General features: G+C 36.7%; 1 long non-coding RNA gene and 1 other non-coding gene across 2 annotated transcripts; both read right to left on the reverse strand.

Moving 5' to 3' along the window:
• Nucleotides 1-6,159: 6,159 nt before the first annotated feature.
• Nucleotides 6,160-6,266, reverse strand: LOC128042075 (small nucleolar RNA R71). Its single transcript, XR_008197283.1, has one exon. It is a non-coding gene; the product is annotated as a small nucleolar RNA R71 (small nucleolar RNA).
• Nucleotides 6,267-9,281: 3,015 nt separating this feature from the next.
• Nucleotides 9,282-10,998, reverse strand: LOC128041958 (uncharacterized). The gene is made up of 3 exons (XR_008197141.1): nucleotides 10,872-10,998; nucleotides 10,320-10,406; nucleotides 9,282-9,481 (listed from the first exon to the last, which is right to left on the reverse strand). It is a non-coding gene; the product is annotated as an uncharacterized LOC128041958 (long non-coding RNA).
• Between the last annotated feature and the right edge of the window lie 4,009 nt (nucleotides 10,999-15,007).

The following is a 15,007-nucleotide window of genomic DNA, read 5'->3' on the forward strand; positions in this document are numbered from 1 at the left end:
CCATACATAAGACTGAGGCCGTAATCATACGAAAAAACTCTAGGGACTTCCTATGTAATCAACATAATTTTTTCTCTATTTCCAAGCAGCCGATATCTCTAACCTTTCATTATTGTTTGAAGGCCAACACCTAGGTGGATGCAAGAGGGCTTTCAAGAGGAGAGCGGATGTTCCGGCATAGCAGAGGTCAAACTCGAGTCGGCGCGACAATGGTTGTAGTTATTAATGGGTTGTGTAATAACAAAAATCATCGTTGCTGAGCATCACCTTTACTGTACCATAATAGCCATTCCTCGCCTGAGAGTCCTCTTGCATCAACGACGGTGCCAGCCTTCAAACAAGAATGAAGGTTAAAGGTACCAATTGCCTGGAAATGGAGAAAACAATTACACTGATTATAGCTAGAAGCCCTAGAGTTTTTCCGTATGAATATGCCCTCAAACTTCTGTATGGTATTTATAGGGCATCATTTTTAGGTATTCGAAAAGGTTGAGCTTGTGGCCGCATAATGACTATCAACTGGCTCCCCCGTTATACCCCGATCCATTACCACATAATAACCGTCGATTGAGACCTCCACATCTACTTCTACCATTGATCGTACAAAGTAAAATCACCCCAGAATCGACTTCCCTAGGATAGGCTTTGGAGAAATTGATCCCCATCTCGACATGATATATGAAATGTGCGCGGCTCAGGGCGATATCGCATCACCGATGAGTCAAGAATACCTCGAATGTAAATGAAATATCCTTCATGACTGGAATTTTTAAGACTGGGAAATGGTTTATAGTGGAGAAATAGAAAGGATTGGAGAGAAATTATATGAGTGAGAGATGATGAAGCTGGGTACATGAGAGCCATTTTATAGGCTCATGGAAGGGTCTATTTGCAAAGGTAAACCTTTAAAGCGCACTGGAACATATTCTAAATGTGTTGAAGTGTTTAAATCATCTGAAATACTCAAAGTGTCAGACTTTCCAGCCTAGGGAATTGTAAATTCGTTAGAGAAATCTTGCCCAGCTGAGGGGGCTTTCCTGCCAACAGAGAAAGTACCTTTTCGTATGATGGTTGTGCACATTATTAAGTGTAGAATCTCGATAAAGTTATATGAGTTCTGAATGCATGATTAAAATTATTTGCACTATACATTATACAATGAATGTGTGGATTCGTAAAAATAATACATAGCATGTATTCTCTTTCTTCCTACACAATTCTCTTATAAAAGGGGCGTAATTTTGATAACATAGACACACATTAAGTTAGTATCAAACTAGACACACATCAAGTTAGTATCAAACTACTCTCTACTTATTTTTTTACATTTATTCATCCAAACCGTGACTGATATCAAAATGAGTCAATGAGAGTCAACAAGTGAAATCCGTTATATACTACGATGGTCAAATTTGTAATACAGAGTTTGGGGTGGAGTTTGTGAGTGAAGTCTGTGGAATTAACGTTCAATAGTACCATTGAAATGTGTGAGCTAGGGACTAGAATCAAAAGGAAAGTCAGTAGATCGAGCTGGGGAAGAATTCGATGTGATTAGCGAGACGCATCTTGATACGGTCATATCATCGCACATCTCAAGCGGAAATGTTGTTATTGAGTTATATGTCGAGTGCGTCGATGCTGATGGATCTGGCCCATCTTTGACCTCAGGTGTGGCAAATATGGGTACATAGATAGTAATAATGCTGTTTTAAGAACATACAATTTATTTAGTTTTTGGTAACAAGGTAAATAAAAAAAAATTCATATTCAAAACAATATGTCAATAAAAAAATTTGACATTTGTTATTTAACGATGAAACATAAATAGTAATAATGAGAAGTGGTTTGTTTGAATGAATAACCTCGGTTTTTTTTATTTATGACATGTCTATATTAAAATAATTAAAATAAAAAATACAATCAATGGTGTCGTCGGGGAGAATGTGTGCCACAAGGTGGTGGATGGCAGTTGCGTGAAGGATTTTTGCATACAATCGGTCGTACCACCGGAGGTGTATCCGGAGGTGTCGACTTGTAGACTTCCTCCTCGTTGTCATCATTTTTTGAGTACGTAGCTAGCACAAATTCCTAGGTGATGGTATCTTCAGGATCAACACCATCATTATCTTTCTCTGTGGTCGATTACTGTGTCGTCCTCGCTTGCCATCGTGTATCTGCCACTTCCTCGTCCACCGGTTCTGACGATGAACCATTCTTGTAAAATAGTGATGCACGCGGTGTTTGGGTCACTATAGGTGTGAAACTGATGCGAACCCGACCGCATCATGTTACGACACAACTTGATGCTACCGAGATTGATCCAAACTCGAGGGGCCCAAGTGCAAAATGAAGTTTTTAATTATGTCATAGTTTGCACATCATTAATATATGTTCTGCATTTAATAAAGTCATGGATTATGTAAGTTTCATGTTAGTTAAGTTTGCATCATTAAATTAAGTGAAGTTAGTTTAATTATGTAACTTTCATGTTAGTTAAATTTGCATTTCAAAACCATGCATTTAAGCATCTTAGTTTAATAAATGAGTTGCTGGACATTTATTCATCTCATCTTAGTTTAATTAATAAGTGTTTTTGTTGAACTTTATTTAATAAGTGTTGTTCTTAATTAATCTAGTTCCTAGGATTACTTATTGATGCATGAGTTAAGTTGATTTAATTATGCTTCTTTAATTAAACTAGTTCTTTGGGATAATTATTGCATATGTTTTTAATTCATTTATTTAAGTAAGTAATAATGTGTGTTATGTTTAATAAGTGTTTTCATGTGTTTAATTAATTCATTTTAATGTGTTTATTGCAGGTGACTTTTTAGCTCATAACTCAAGAACTCAAGGCTATTATAAATTGAATTAAGTGGCTGTTCAAGTTATTTTCAGTTATAAATTAAAGGGGCTGTTATAAAGAAGGCTTAAACATCATTAAAGGAGTTTTTAAGAGCATTTTTATGCCCTTTAAAATTCAGCAGCAACCTTTCTTCTTCCAGCAGTTTTTGATCTTTTAAGAGAATTAATCAAGCCTTTAAAATGTCATTAAGGAGCTGGTTAATAAGTTGGTATCTATTTAGCTGGCCAATGACAACTCAAGAGTCATTTTCAAGCAATTAAAGACATTCAAATCAGCTGAATTGAAGTGACTTCAAGGAAGGAGTTATTTGGTTCAAGCATAAGGAAAAGGCTTGAGTTTTTATGGCACATTAAGTTGGATGTTTTTGACCATTCAGCTACCTTATTCTAGCACTATAAATAGATGTAATCAACCTTAGAAAAGAAGACTTTTTGCTGAATATATATGAAATCTTTGAATTGTGAGTTATCCAATTCTCTTTGTTCTTACGGAATTGATTTGACTTATCAAGCTTAGCTTGTGGCGTCTATCCATTTCTTGTTTTCGAACTTATCACTTTCATATTGTGGCGTTCATCATATACCAAGGTTCCTATCATCTTGATAGTGGGTCGAGGTCTTTTCTTTGTTGTTTTCCTATACACCTAAGAGCTACTTTGAGACTCGGGTCAACAAAATTTTCCATTCGTTGTTAAACCTATTTCCCTTTTAAACTTTTGTTTGTAGCCTTTCTTCTATTTTGTAGAAACGAACTTAGCCTTACTCAAATTCACGATCGGGAAACAAACGACTCGAATCAATCACGAAACGAGATCGTATCAGAAACCATAAGGTGCCCCAAATCCTAGGTACATTGGAAAGGTACTGGGTATTGACAAGACCATCGACTGCTACATGTGCGCTTGCATCAGTGGCAGTGGGTACACCGAAATCTGTGCAAGGGTGTAGTATGTGGGGGACGTCGGTGGAGTGAAATATGTAGCTGGAAACACAAAAATTTACACATTTTTACATACCCTTTTTAGCTTAAAATCATATAGTTTCGATAAAATTCTTGTCGAAAAAATAATAAATTTTTACAAAATAATTAAAGTGCACTTAAAGTATGAACATGTTTAATTTTAGTTAATTTTATAATTAATTTTGAATAATTTTGGTTATTTTTGACAGATTTGCACAAAGGGTGAAAAATGGCTCGGCAGACACTGCTAGAAGCACAAAACCAAGAAGCAATTTGAAGTATCGAGGAGAACTAAATTTTAGCCTAAGATGGTCCAAAGTTATATGTATTAATTCATAATATAATTAATTTTTATTTATATCCAATTTAATTTGGGTTAATAAATTATTATTAATTAATTATGAAAAACTGGTCCAGTTGAACTGAACCGAGTGAATCGAACCGACCAAGAAATAGACCACCTAAAAATCGTCCCAAGAACTGACCCAAATCAGCTTATTAGCTGATTATTTAAGATTGCAAAGAGGCACTTGAAGACTTGTTCAAGTTGCATTCAAACCCCTCCATAATTGGTGGCTTTATAGATTTGCCCCAAGCTTAAATTAGCAAAGTTGAAACTATCAACCTTGCCACATGTGTGGCCGGCCAAGGGAGGGCTCTTTGGCTGATAATTTTAGCTATTTTTAGCAGCCCTCCTCAGCTATAAAAACCCCTTTAGGCTGGTCATTTTAGAAACACACCTCAAGGATTCACATCTTTCCTCTATTCTCTCCACTTTCTCTCTTCTTTTCCATTCCAAAATTCCCTTTCTCTCTTGCCGATTTCTCCTCTTGGGAAAGGGGCATTCATCAGCTATTTGGAGCAGCAATTAAGTTTTCATAGCAGCCTTGGTTGACGAGAGCAATGGAAAAGGAATAACGAAGCAACTAGTTAAGCCACGGAAAAACACCGGATTTGATTCTAGTTCCCTATCTCTTTAATTTTTGTTGTTGTTATGCTGAACATATCTATGAATATTTATGTTGTTGGAATGATTAATTTAATCAATTTATCTTGAATTTTATTAGTGTTAGGTTGATTGCATTTCTTTTGTTAAAATTATTGAAATTGTATTTATATTGTTATAGGCCTCGGTAAGATGCTTGATTAAGTAAAATCATGACTAAGTTACTCTTGCATTACAATTGTTAGGTAACTAATGAATTAATTATTTTAACGGATTTAAATTGTAATTAATGGACACAGTACTTAATCAGTGTATGTTTAATCATCTAAGGTAGCTGAAGGTTAGATTAGCAACGGTATCTGACGATACATTTGCCTTGCATAACTTGCAATATTATTGTGATTAAACTGTTTCAAGGTAATGATACTTTGTTACCTCGCATAGTCTTTTATATGCTTATTAAATTGAGTTAATTGTTTGAATTGACAGAGGGATATGTACAAGAGATTATTTCGATTTAGTAAGCATGTATGTGCAATAACATATTTGCCTATTAAGATTTGTTTAACTGGTTGAATTGACATAGGGATATAGTCAAGAGATAAATGGATTTTGGTAAGTAAGTATGTTCATAAGTTAGCAAATTACCGAGTTGCCGTGAACTTATTCATAACAATATAAATATGAGTTTAATAATTCTAAGTTAAGAAATGTAATTAATCTAACACAATTATGTCATCTTGATCAAAATCGTATTTTGAAATAGTGCATTTTGCATTTTGGTTTATTTTTCTATTCAAATTTTAACTTAGTTAATTTTTCTGTGATTATTTCAGGTGTTAATGAGTATTGACCGAACGTCGATTTACTCCCTACAGACCATGAGATTGAATGAACTTTTTGACAGCCAATAAGACAAGCAAGTCAGAGAAGGACTGAAGAGATGAACTTCGAAAATCTGAATCAAGGAAATGGAGCAAACCTTGCCTAAAATCCTTTCCTTATTGCTGATGATAGGGATAGAACTTTGAGACAGTATGCCATGCCAGTATTTCATGATCTTAATTCGGGTATTAGGAGACCCGAAATTGAGGCACAACAGTTTGAGTTGAAGCCTGTCATGTTCTAGATGCTTCAGACAGTGGGCCAATTCAATGGAATGCCTACCGAAGATCCTCACTTACACTTAAGACTGTTTATGGAGGTGAGCGATTCTTTCAAGTTAGCCGGAGTACTCGAAGATGCATTATGATTGAAGTTGTTCCCATATTCACTAAGGGACAGAGCTCGAGCTTGGTTTAACTCATTTCCACTAAACTCAATTTCAACATGGCAAGAGTTAGCAGAAAAATTCCTTATGAAGTATTTCTTGCCTAGCAAGAATGCTAAGTTGAGGAGCGAGATCACTGCTTTCCAACAAATGGATGATGAGTCATTGTATGAGGCATGGGAAATGTACAAAGAATTATTACGGAAGTGCCCTCATCATGGAATCCCACATTGCATACAACTTGAGACATTTTATAATGGTCTCAATGCTTACACGAGGATGGTAGTGGATGCTTCTGCTAATGGTGCTCTCCTTTCTAAGTCTATAATGTGGCTTATGAAATCATTGAGAGGATTGCCAGCAACAATTATCAATGACCAACAAATCGAGTAGCATCAGGAAGACGAGTCGTTGGAATACATGAAGTAGACGCTCTTACTTCACTCGTATCTCAAGTATCATCAATATCCTCAATGTTAAAAAATCTTACTACTAATGGGTGTAATAGTTTCGCAGCACAGCCACTGAATCAATTTGAAAATGTAGCCTGTGTTTATTGTGGGGAAAGACATTTGTTCGAAGAATGTCCATTGAACTCAAAATCTGTGTATTACACGGGTAACTAGAACCAAAATCAAGGAAGGCAAGGGCGACAATCCAATTTCTATATCCCATCATGGCGAAACCTCCTGAATTTTTCCTGGAGTAACCAAGGGGTAGGAACCAGTAGCAATTATGTCCAACCTAGATCGACCCAGCCACCTAGTTTTTCCCAACATGCTCAGAAACCAACCCAAGCTGAACCATCCAATAGCCTAGACAATCTATTGAAGGCATACATGGCGAAAAATGATGCCTCTCTAAGGAATTTGGAGAATCAAGTGGGCCAGCTTGCAATTGAACTCAGAAATCGACCACAAGGTGCTTTACCTAGTGATACAGAGAATTCGAGGAATCCAGGGAAGGAGCATTATAAAGTGTTAACATTGAGGAGCGGAAAGACTTTAGAGTCCAATTTCGTCGAAGTTGAGAAGGAGCCAGCTGACACTCAAGACTCAGAGGAAGTTCAACCGAGTGTTGAAATTCCAGTTTCACCGAAAATTGAATCTGTAAAATCCGACAAGGTAACTTCTAAACCAACTAATTCTGATAAACTAATAACTCCATTAGATACAGAATTGCCACAAAAAACGAATCAACCAGTTCCAGTAGAGAAAATTCCACCACCCTACCCTCAAAGACTTTAGAAGCAGAAGTAGGAACTTCAATTCAAAAAGTTCCTAGACGTTCTCAAGCAACTTCATATCAACATCCTGTTCGTTGAAGCACTTGAACAAATGCCGAACTACGTCAAATTCATGAAGGATATCCCGTCTAAAAAATGAAGGCATGGAGATTTTGAGACGGTAGCCTTAACGAAGGAATGCAGTGCATATCTTCAACACAAACTACCCCCAAAATTGAAGGATCCTAGATGTTTTACCATAGCTTGCAATATTGGAGCAACATATTGTGGTAAGGCACTATGTGACTTGGGTGCGAGTATCAACTTGATGCCCATGTCAATATTTAGGAAGTTGGGGATAGGTGAAGTTAGACCTACTACGGTTACACTTCAATTAGAAGATCGATTCTTAGCACATCCAGAAGGAAAAATCAAGGACGTATTGGTACGTGTAGACAAATTTATCTTTCCTGCTGACATTGTGATTCTAGACTTTGAAGCAGATAAAGAAGTGTCAATCATCCTAGGAAGACCATTCTTAGCAACCGGAAGGACCCTTATTGATGTGCAGAAGGGCGAGCTTACTATGTGTGTTTAGGATAATCAGGTAACATTTAACGTTTTTAAGCCCATGCGATTTTCTGACACAATTGATGATTGTTCTACAGTGTCCGATTTAGAGGATTTAATCATGGAGAAGGAACTCAATTATGTTGAGGACCCATTGGAACAAATTTTGACATTAGATCTTCCAAATGATGAAGAGATGAATACTTGGCTTTGTTAGAAGCTAATCAAAGGGGATTTAATCCGCAATCTTGCTTTGAATATTTCAAGTTAGAGAAAAAAGATTATATCTAACCAAAAGCGTTAATCGAGGAGCCACCTAAATTAGAACTGAAGGTACTTCCCTCACATTTGAAATATGTTTATTTAGGTAACTCTTCTACTCTGCCTGTGATTGTTTCAGCAGAATTAACTACTGAGCAAGAAGAGAAACTCATCCTGGTGTTGAAACATTCAAGAAGGCTATCAGATGGACCATAGCCGATATTCGCGGAATTAGTCCATCTGTATGCATGCACAAGATTATCTTAGAGGATGGCAAAAAAGGGACGATTGATAGACAACGAAGACTAAACCCCATCATAAAGGATGTAGTCAAGAAAGAAATCATCAAGTGGTTAGATACAGGTATAATTTACCCCATCTCAGATAGTTCATCCGTAAGTCCAGTCTAGTGCGTGCCAAAGAAAGGAGGTATCTGTAACACCCCTTACCCGAGACCGTTTCCGGAGTCGAGCACGAGGCATTACTTAGCTTATCTTACCAATTCGGAGCATAAAAACTAGGTTTGAAAATTTATTTCACTATTTACAGCAAATCTGTCCAATCGCACAGCAGTTACTAAATTAATTATAACTTGAGCTAAAGAACTCGAAATTTAATTCCGTAAATTTTCCCTGAAACTAGACTCATATATCTACTCACCATAAAATTTTTATAATTTTTGGTTCAGCCAATTAGTACAGTTTATTAGTTATAGTCTCCCCTGTTTCACCATTCGACTATTCTGACCTCTTGTTACTAAAAATAAGTTTTCTCACTGTAGGATTTTCATATGAAGTTCTTACTTGTTTATAAAGAAAATAGACTCATTAAGGAATCTAAGAATGTAAATTTCAACTCATAACCATTTTTGTACAATTTGTAATTATTTTCTAAACTCAGAACAGGGACTCCAAAACAGTTCTGACCCTATCTTACTAAAATTCACATATCTTAAAATATAAATTTCCTTTTGCTACACCGTTATTTTTCTATGAAAATAGACTCAACAAGCTTTAATTCCATATATCATTCACCCTCTAATTCATTTTATACTATCTTGGGTGATTTTTCAAATTCACGTCACTGTGCTGCCTGAATTCTGTTTCTTTGCAAAATTTTATCCTTTCATGATTTCCATGCATAATTTATCACCTAATCTTTCATAACAACAAACACCTCATCCTTAACCATTTTAATGACCATACATCATCAAATACTTACACATCACTCATTAGCAAAATCATCATTACAAACATACAAAATAACTAAATCCCTATACATGCCATAACTCAAACGTGTTTCGATATAAAATACCGAGCAGTTGTAGTTGATAGTGTGGACGATCTCCGACTTCTTTAGGATCCTTGAAGTAGCTTTGCAATACTATAAGAGAAAGAGAAATAAAAGAAGTAAGCATAAAGCTTAGTAAGTTTACTAGCAAATAAATAACAATATTTAACTTAAATAATTAAACTCAATGTCTATATCTCTAGTTTACTCTTTAGTTAATCTCATACTAGTTCTCTTACTTGTTTACTTAGAATACTTGTGTGCATAACTTACTCAACTCTTGCTGCATCGTTGAACATCAATTGATAGTATAATAAGTTCTTAACTCTTATAACTTACCCGAGCTTGCCATTTATGCTTTAAACCGAACTTTCATGAACATAATTCGTTTACAAGCCCGTTGAGCTACATTGGAATAATAAGGATACTCGGGTCTCTTCGATAATAACATGCCAAAGCCATGTCCCGCACATGGTCTTACATGGGATGTTCTCATATCGGTGCCCATGCCATGTCCCGGACATGGTCTTACGGGGATCTCTCATCTCGGTTGCCAACGCCATGTCCTGGACATGGTCTTACATGGGACCTCTCATCTCGGTGCCAATGCCATGTCCTGACATGGTCTTACATGAGACCTGTCATCTCGGTGCCAATGCCATGTCCCGACATGGTCTTACATGGGACCTCTCATCTCGGTGCCAATGCCATGTCCTGGACATGGTCTTACATGGGACCTCTTTACCCAAATGTCATGACATTCGTATCCAGACCATCCTTATGTATCAACGGGACTTTTTAATTTTAATTCTCTATCATTTCATGCTTAGATCATCATCAAATAAATTCATAAAATAAATTCATAGTTGCTGGAAAATAACAGCATTGATAATAAATATGGAAATATTGCATTTATTTACCATCAACTTACCTCGGTACCAATTATAGCCAAATTCACCAACTTAGCCTTCAACTTTATTCTTCCCTTTGTCTAACCTCGAGTTTCGTACTTCTTGATCTAAAATAGTAAATTTAACTTATTTAATAATCACATTCATCAAAACAGCCCTCGACTCTAACTTTTCAAAATTACAATTTTGCCCTAAACTTTTACATAATTACATTTTTGCCCCAAGGCTCGGAAATTAAACTTCATCTCTTATTCTTATGTTTTATAACATTCTGAACATTTTCCCTTCTATGGCAACATCAAATTCCCACTCTAACATGTACTTATGAACATTAGGTATTTTTACCGATTATGTCGTTTTACTCGTTTCACTTAAAATCGCTTAGCAAAAGTTGTTTAACATAATTTCTAGCTTCATATTCTATCATAAAACATCAAAATAAACACTTTTCACCTATGGGTATTTTTCCAAATATAAACCCTAGGTTAAATTATTGCTAGAATAAGCTAAATTAAGCTACCGGGATCTCAAAAATGTAAAGAACATTAAAAACGGGGCTTGGGATCACTTACTATGGAGCTTGGAAGCTTGGAAACCCTAACTATGGCTTCCCCCCTTGCTGATTTCGTTCATATGAAGAAGATGAGCATAATTTGTCATCTTTTTCCCTTTTAATTCATTTTAATTACTAGATTACCAAATTGCCCCTAACTTAAAAATTTTCTATTTCACTTATCTCATGTCCATTTTGTCTACCAAGTTACCAATGGTATAATTACCATATAAGGACCTCCAATTTAAAGTTTCATAACAATTGGACACATCTAACATGTAGAACTCAACTTTTGCACTTTACAATTTAGTCCTTTTGACTAAATTGAGTGCCCAAACGTCGAAATTTTCGAACGAAATTTTCACGAAATCATTTTGTGAAATTGTAGACCATAAAAATATAAGAAAAATAAAATTTTTCTCATCGGATTTGTGGTCCCGAAACCACTGTTCCGATAACCTCAAATTTGGGCCATTACAACTCTCCCCCACTTTTTAGGATTTTCGTCCTCGAAAATCTTACTAGTAAAGAGATTCGGGTATTGCTTCCTCATTGTCTCTTCCGGTTCCCATGTTGCTTCCTCAATCCCGTGCTTTTGCCATAGCACTTTCACCAAATTTACCTTTTTGTTTCTAAGCTCCTTTGTTTCTCGTGCTAATACTTTAACCGGTTCTTCATTATAAGTCATATCCGGATGAATTTCTACTTCTGTTGGAGTAATAACATGCGAAGGATCTAATCGATACCGTTGTAGCATAGATACATGAAATACATTATGAATTTTGTCGAGTTCCGGTGGTAAAGCCAATCGGTAAGCAACTGGTCCAATTCTTTCTATAATCTCATATGGTCCGATAAATCTTGGACTCAATTTACCCTTTCGACCGAACCGGAGAACTTTCTTCCAATGAGACACTTTTAAGAATACTTTATCACCCACCTGAAATTCAATCTCCCTTCGTTTAAGATCGGCGTATGACTTCTGACGATCGGAAGCTGCTTTTAGACTATCTCGAATCAGCCTTACTTTTTCTTTTGTTTACCGGATCAAATCAACCCCGTGTATCTTCTTTTCACTAAGCTCTATCCAATATAATGGTGTTCTACATTTTCTACCATACAAAGCTTCATACGGAGCCATTTTAATACTGGACTGATAACTGCTATTATAAGCAAATTCAATCAAAGGTAGATACATTTCCCAATTACCTTGAAACTCTAATACACAACATCGGAGCATATCTTCCAATACCTAAATTACACGCTCAGATTGGCCATCATCGAGGATGAAATGCGATCTTGAAATACAACCGAGTACCCAAAGCTTCTTGCAATTTGTTCCGAAGCGAGGCGTAAATCGGGATCTCATGCGATATAATGGAGACAGGCACTCCATGTAGTCTAACAATCTCAGATATATACAATTCAGCCAATTTATCTAAAGAATAATCCATACATACCGGAATAAAGTGCGCGGACTTTGTCAATCGATCGACAATTACCCAAATGGCATCTTTCTTCTTTGGAGACATCGGCAACCCGGATACAAAATCCATAGTGACTCTTTCCCATTTCAATTCGGTATAGTGATTGGTTGAAGCAACCCGAAGGTACGATGTTCACTTTAACCTGTTGACATACCAAACATCTTGATACAAACTCAGAGATATCACGTTTCATACCCGGCCACCAATACATCTTTTTCAAATTATTATACATTTTATTACTCCCCGGATGTACAGACATAGTACCGCTATGGGCCTCGTGTAGAATCTTCTGTATAAGCTCGAAATTCTTCGGTACACATACTCGGCCTCTGAATAATAAACAACCATCAGTCCCAATTTGAAATTCTGAATCATTACCGGACTCATAATGTGCCCGTTTAGCCTGTAACTTTTCATCATTTTTATGAGCCTCACATAGTTGTTGACGAAACATCGATTTAGCCTTCGTTTCAGCTATGATTGAACCATCATCAGTCGGTGACAACCGGGCATTCATAGCTCGTAAAGCAAATAGAGATTTTCGCTCAAAGCATCGGCTACCACATTAGCCTTACGGATGGTAATCAATAACCAAATCATAATCCTTTATCGCCAAGCTACTGCGTTGTCTCGATTCAAATCTTTCGTGTCATCAAATATTTCAAGCTTTTGTGATCGGTATAAATATGACACTTTTCACCATACAAATAATGCCGCCATATTTTCAATGCAAATACAATAGCAGCTAACTCGAGATCATGTACCGGGTAGTTTCTTTCATGTGGCTTAAGTTGTCTTGAAGCATAGGCTATTACTTTATCTTCCTGCATCAAGACACAACCCAAACCATTTAATGATGCATCACTATAAATAATAAATTCCTTACCCGATTCAGGCTATACCAACACAGGTGCTTTCGTCAACAACTCCTTCAATCGGTCAAAACTTTGCTGGCATTTTTCTGTCCATTCAAAATTAACATCTTTCTGTAATAAACGGGTCATCGGAGAAGCTATCATAGAAAACCCCTGTACAAATCTCCGATAATAACCAGCTAAACCCAAGAAACTTCTAACTTCAGATGCATTCTTTGGTGGACTCCAATTGACAATAGCTGAAATTTTACTCGGATCTACCCTGATACCTTCTGCTGATACAATATGTCCGAGAAAACCTACCTCTCGAAGCCAAAATTCACATTCTTGAATTTAGCATAAAGCTTCTTTTCACGCAGAATTTGCAACACTATTCTCAAATGTTCGCATGCTCATTTTCATCTCGAGAATAAACTAAAATGTCATCAATAAAACTACTACAAACCTATCTAGATACGATGCGAATATCCGGTTCATCAAATCCATGAATCTGCAGTGCATTAGTCAACCCAAACGGCATAACCGAAACTCATAATGCCCATACACGGTTACGAAAGTCGTCTTTGGCACATCGACTCTTTTACCCGTGAATCGGTAATAACCCGATCGGAGATCAATCTTTGAAAATCTTGTGGCACCTTTCGGTTGATCAAATAAGTCATCAATTCGAGGCAATGGGTACTTATTCTTTATAGTTACCTTATTAAGTCTGCCGATAGTCAATACACAATCTCAAAGACCCGTCTTTCTTTTCACAAATGCAACTGGAGCACCCCAAGGTGAATGACTCGGACGAACAAAACCTCAGTCAACAAGTTCCTGTAACTGTGCCTTTAACTCTTTTAATTCTGTAGGAGCCATACGATACGGAGCTATGGAAATTGGGGGTAGTTTCCGGAATCAAATCTGTAGAAAATTCCACTTCTCTTTCTGGTGGCAACCCCGGTAATTCCTCTGGAAACACATCAGAAAATTCACATACAACTGGCACTGCCTGTATCTTTGACTCAAATACTTTAGTATCCAACACATACGCCAAATAAATATCATACCCTTTTCTGACACACCTCTGAGCTGACATCACTGAAATTATATCGGATAATCCCTCTGTCTGATTAGATTTAACCCAAAGTAATTCTCCATTCTGGCATTTCAACACAACATATTTTTGTCTACAGGTTTACTCTTGCATCATCTTTGAGTTAACCAATCCATGCCCAATATCACATCAAACTCATCAAAAGGCAATAACATCAAGTCAACCGAAACAAATACCTTTTACCATTAGTGGACAATTTTACAAACTTTATCCACTATCACAAAGCGCCCAGGGGTTCGAGACTTTAACCATAAATTGATGAGGTTCAACAGACAAATTTTAACAAATACTAATTTCGTGCATATATATGAATGTGTAGAGCCAGGATCAATTAATGCAATAACATTAGTGTCATAAAGAGAAAATGTACCAGTAATTATATCAGGAGAGGAAGCCTCTTCACGAGCTCGAATAGCATATGTTCTTGCGGGTGCTCTAACATCTGATCTCGCTGCTGAATCTCTGGATGCACTCCTATTACTCGCTCCCACTCCTGGGTTTCTCTGCGGTCTACCTCTAGTAGGAGCATTTCCTGATCTCACACTCGTTATCTCTTCTCTTTTAGCTGTTTCAGGACAATCCCGAATAAAGTGATCGGACGCTCCACATCTGAAACAAATATTTTCACCTGCTCTACACTCTCCGGGGTGGCGTCTCCCACATTGAGGACATTCCGGCCTAGGAGGTCGAAATC

This window comes from Gossypium raimondii, chromosome 6, assembly GCF_025698545.1.
Source record: "Gossypium raimondii isolate GPD5lz chromosome 6, ASM2569854v1, whole genome shotgun sequence".
NCBI classification, from domain to species: Eukaryota; Viridiplantae; Streptophyta; class Magnoliopsida; order Malvales; family Malvaceae; genus Gossypium; species Gossypium raimondii.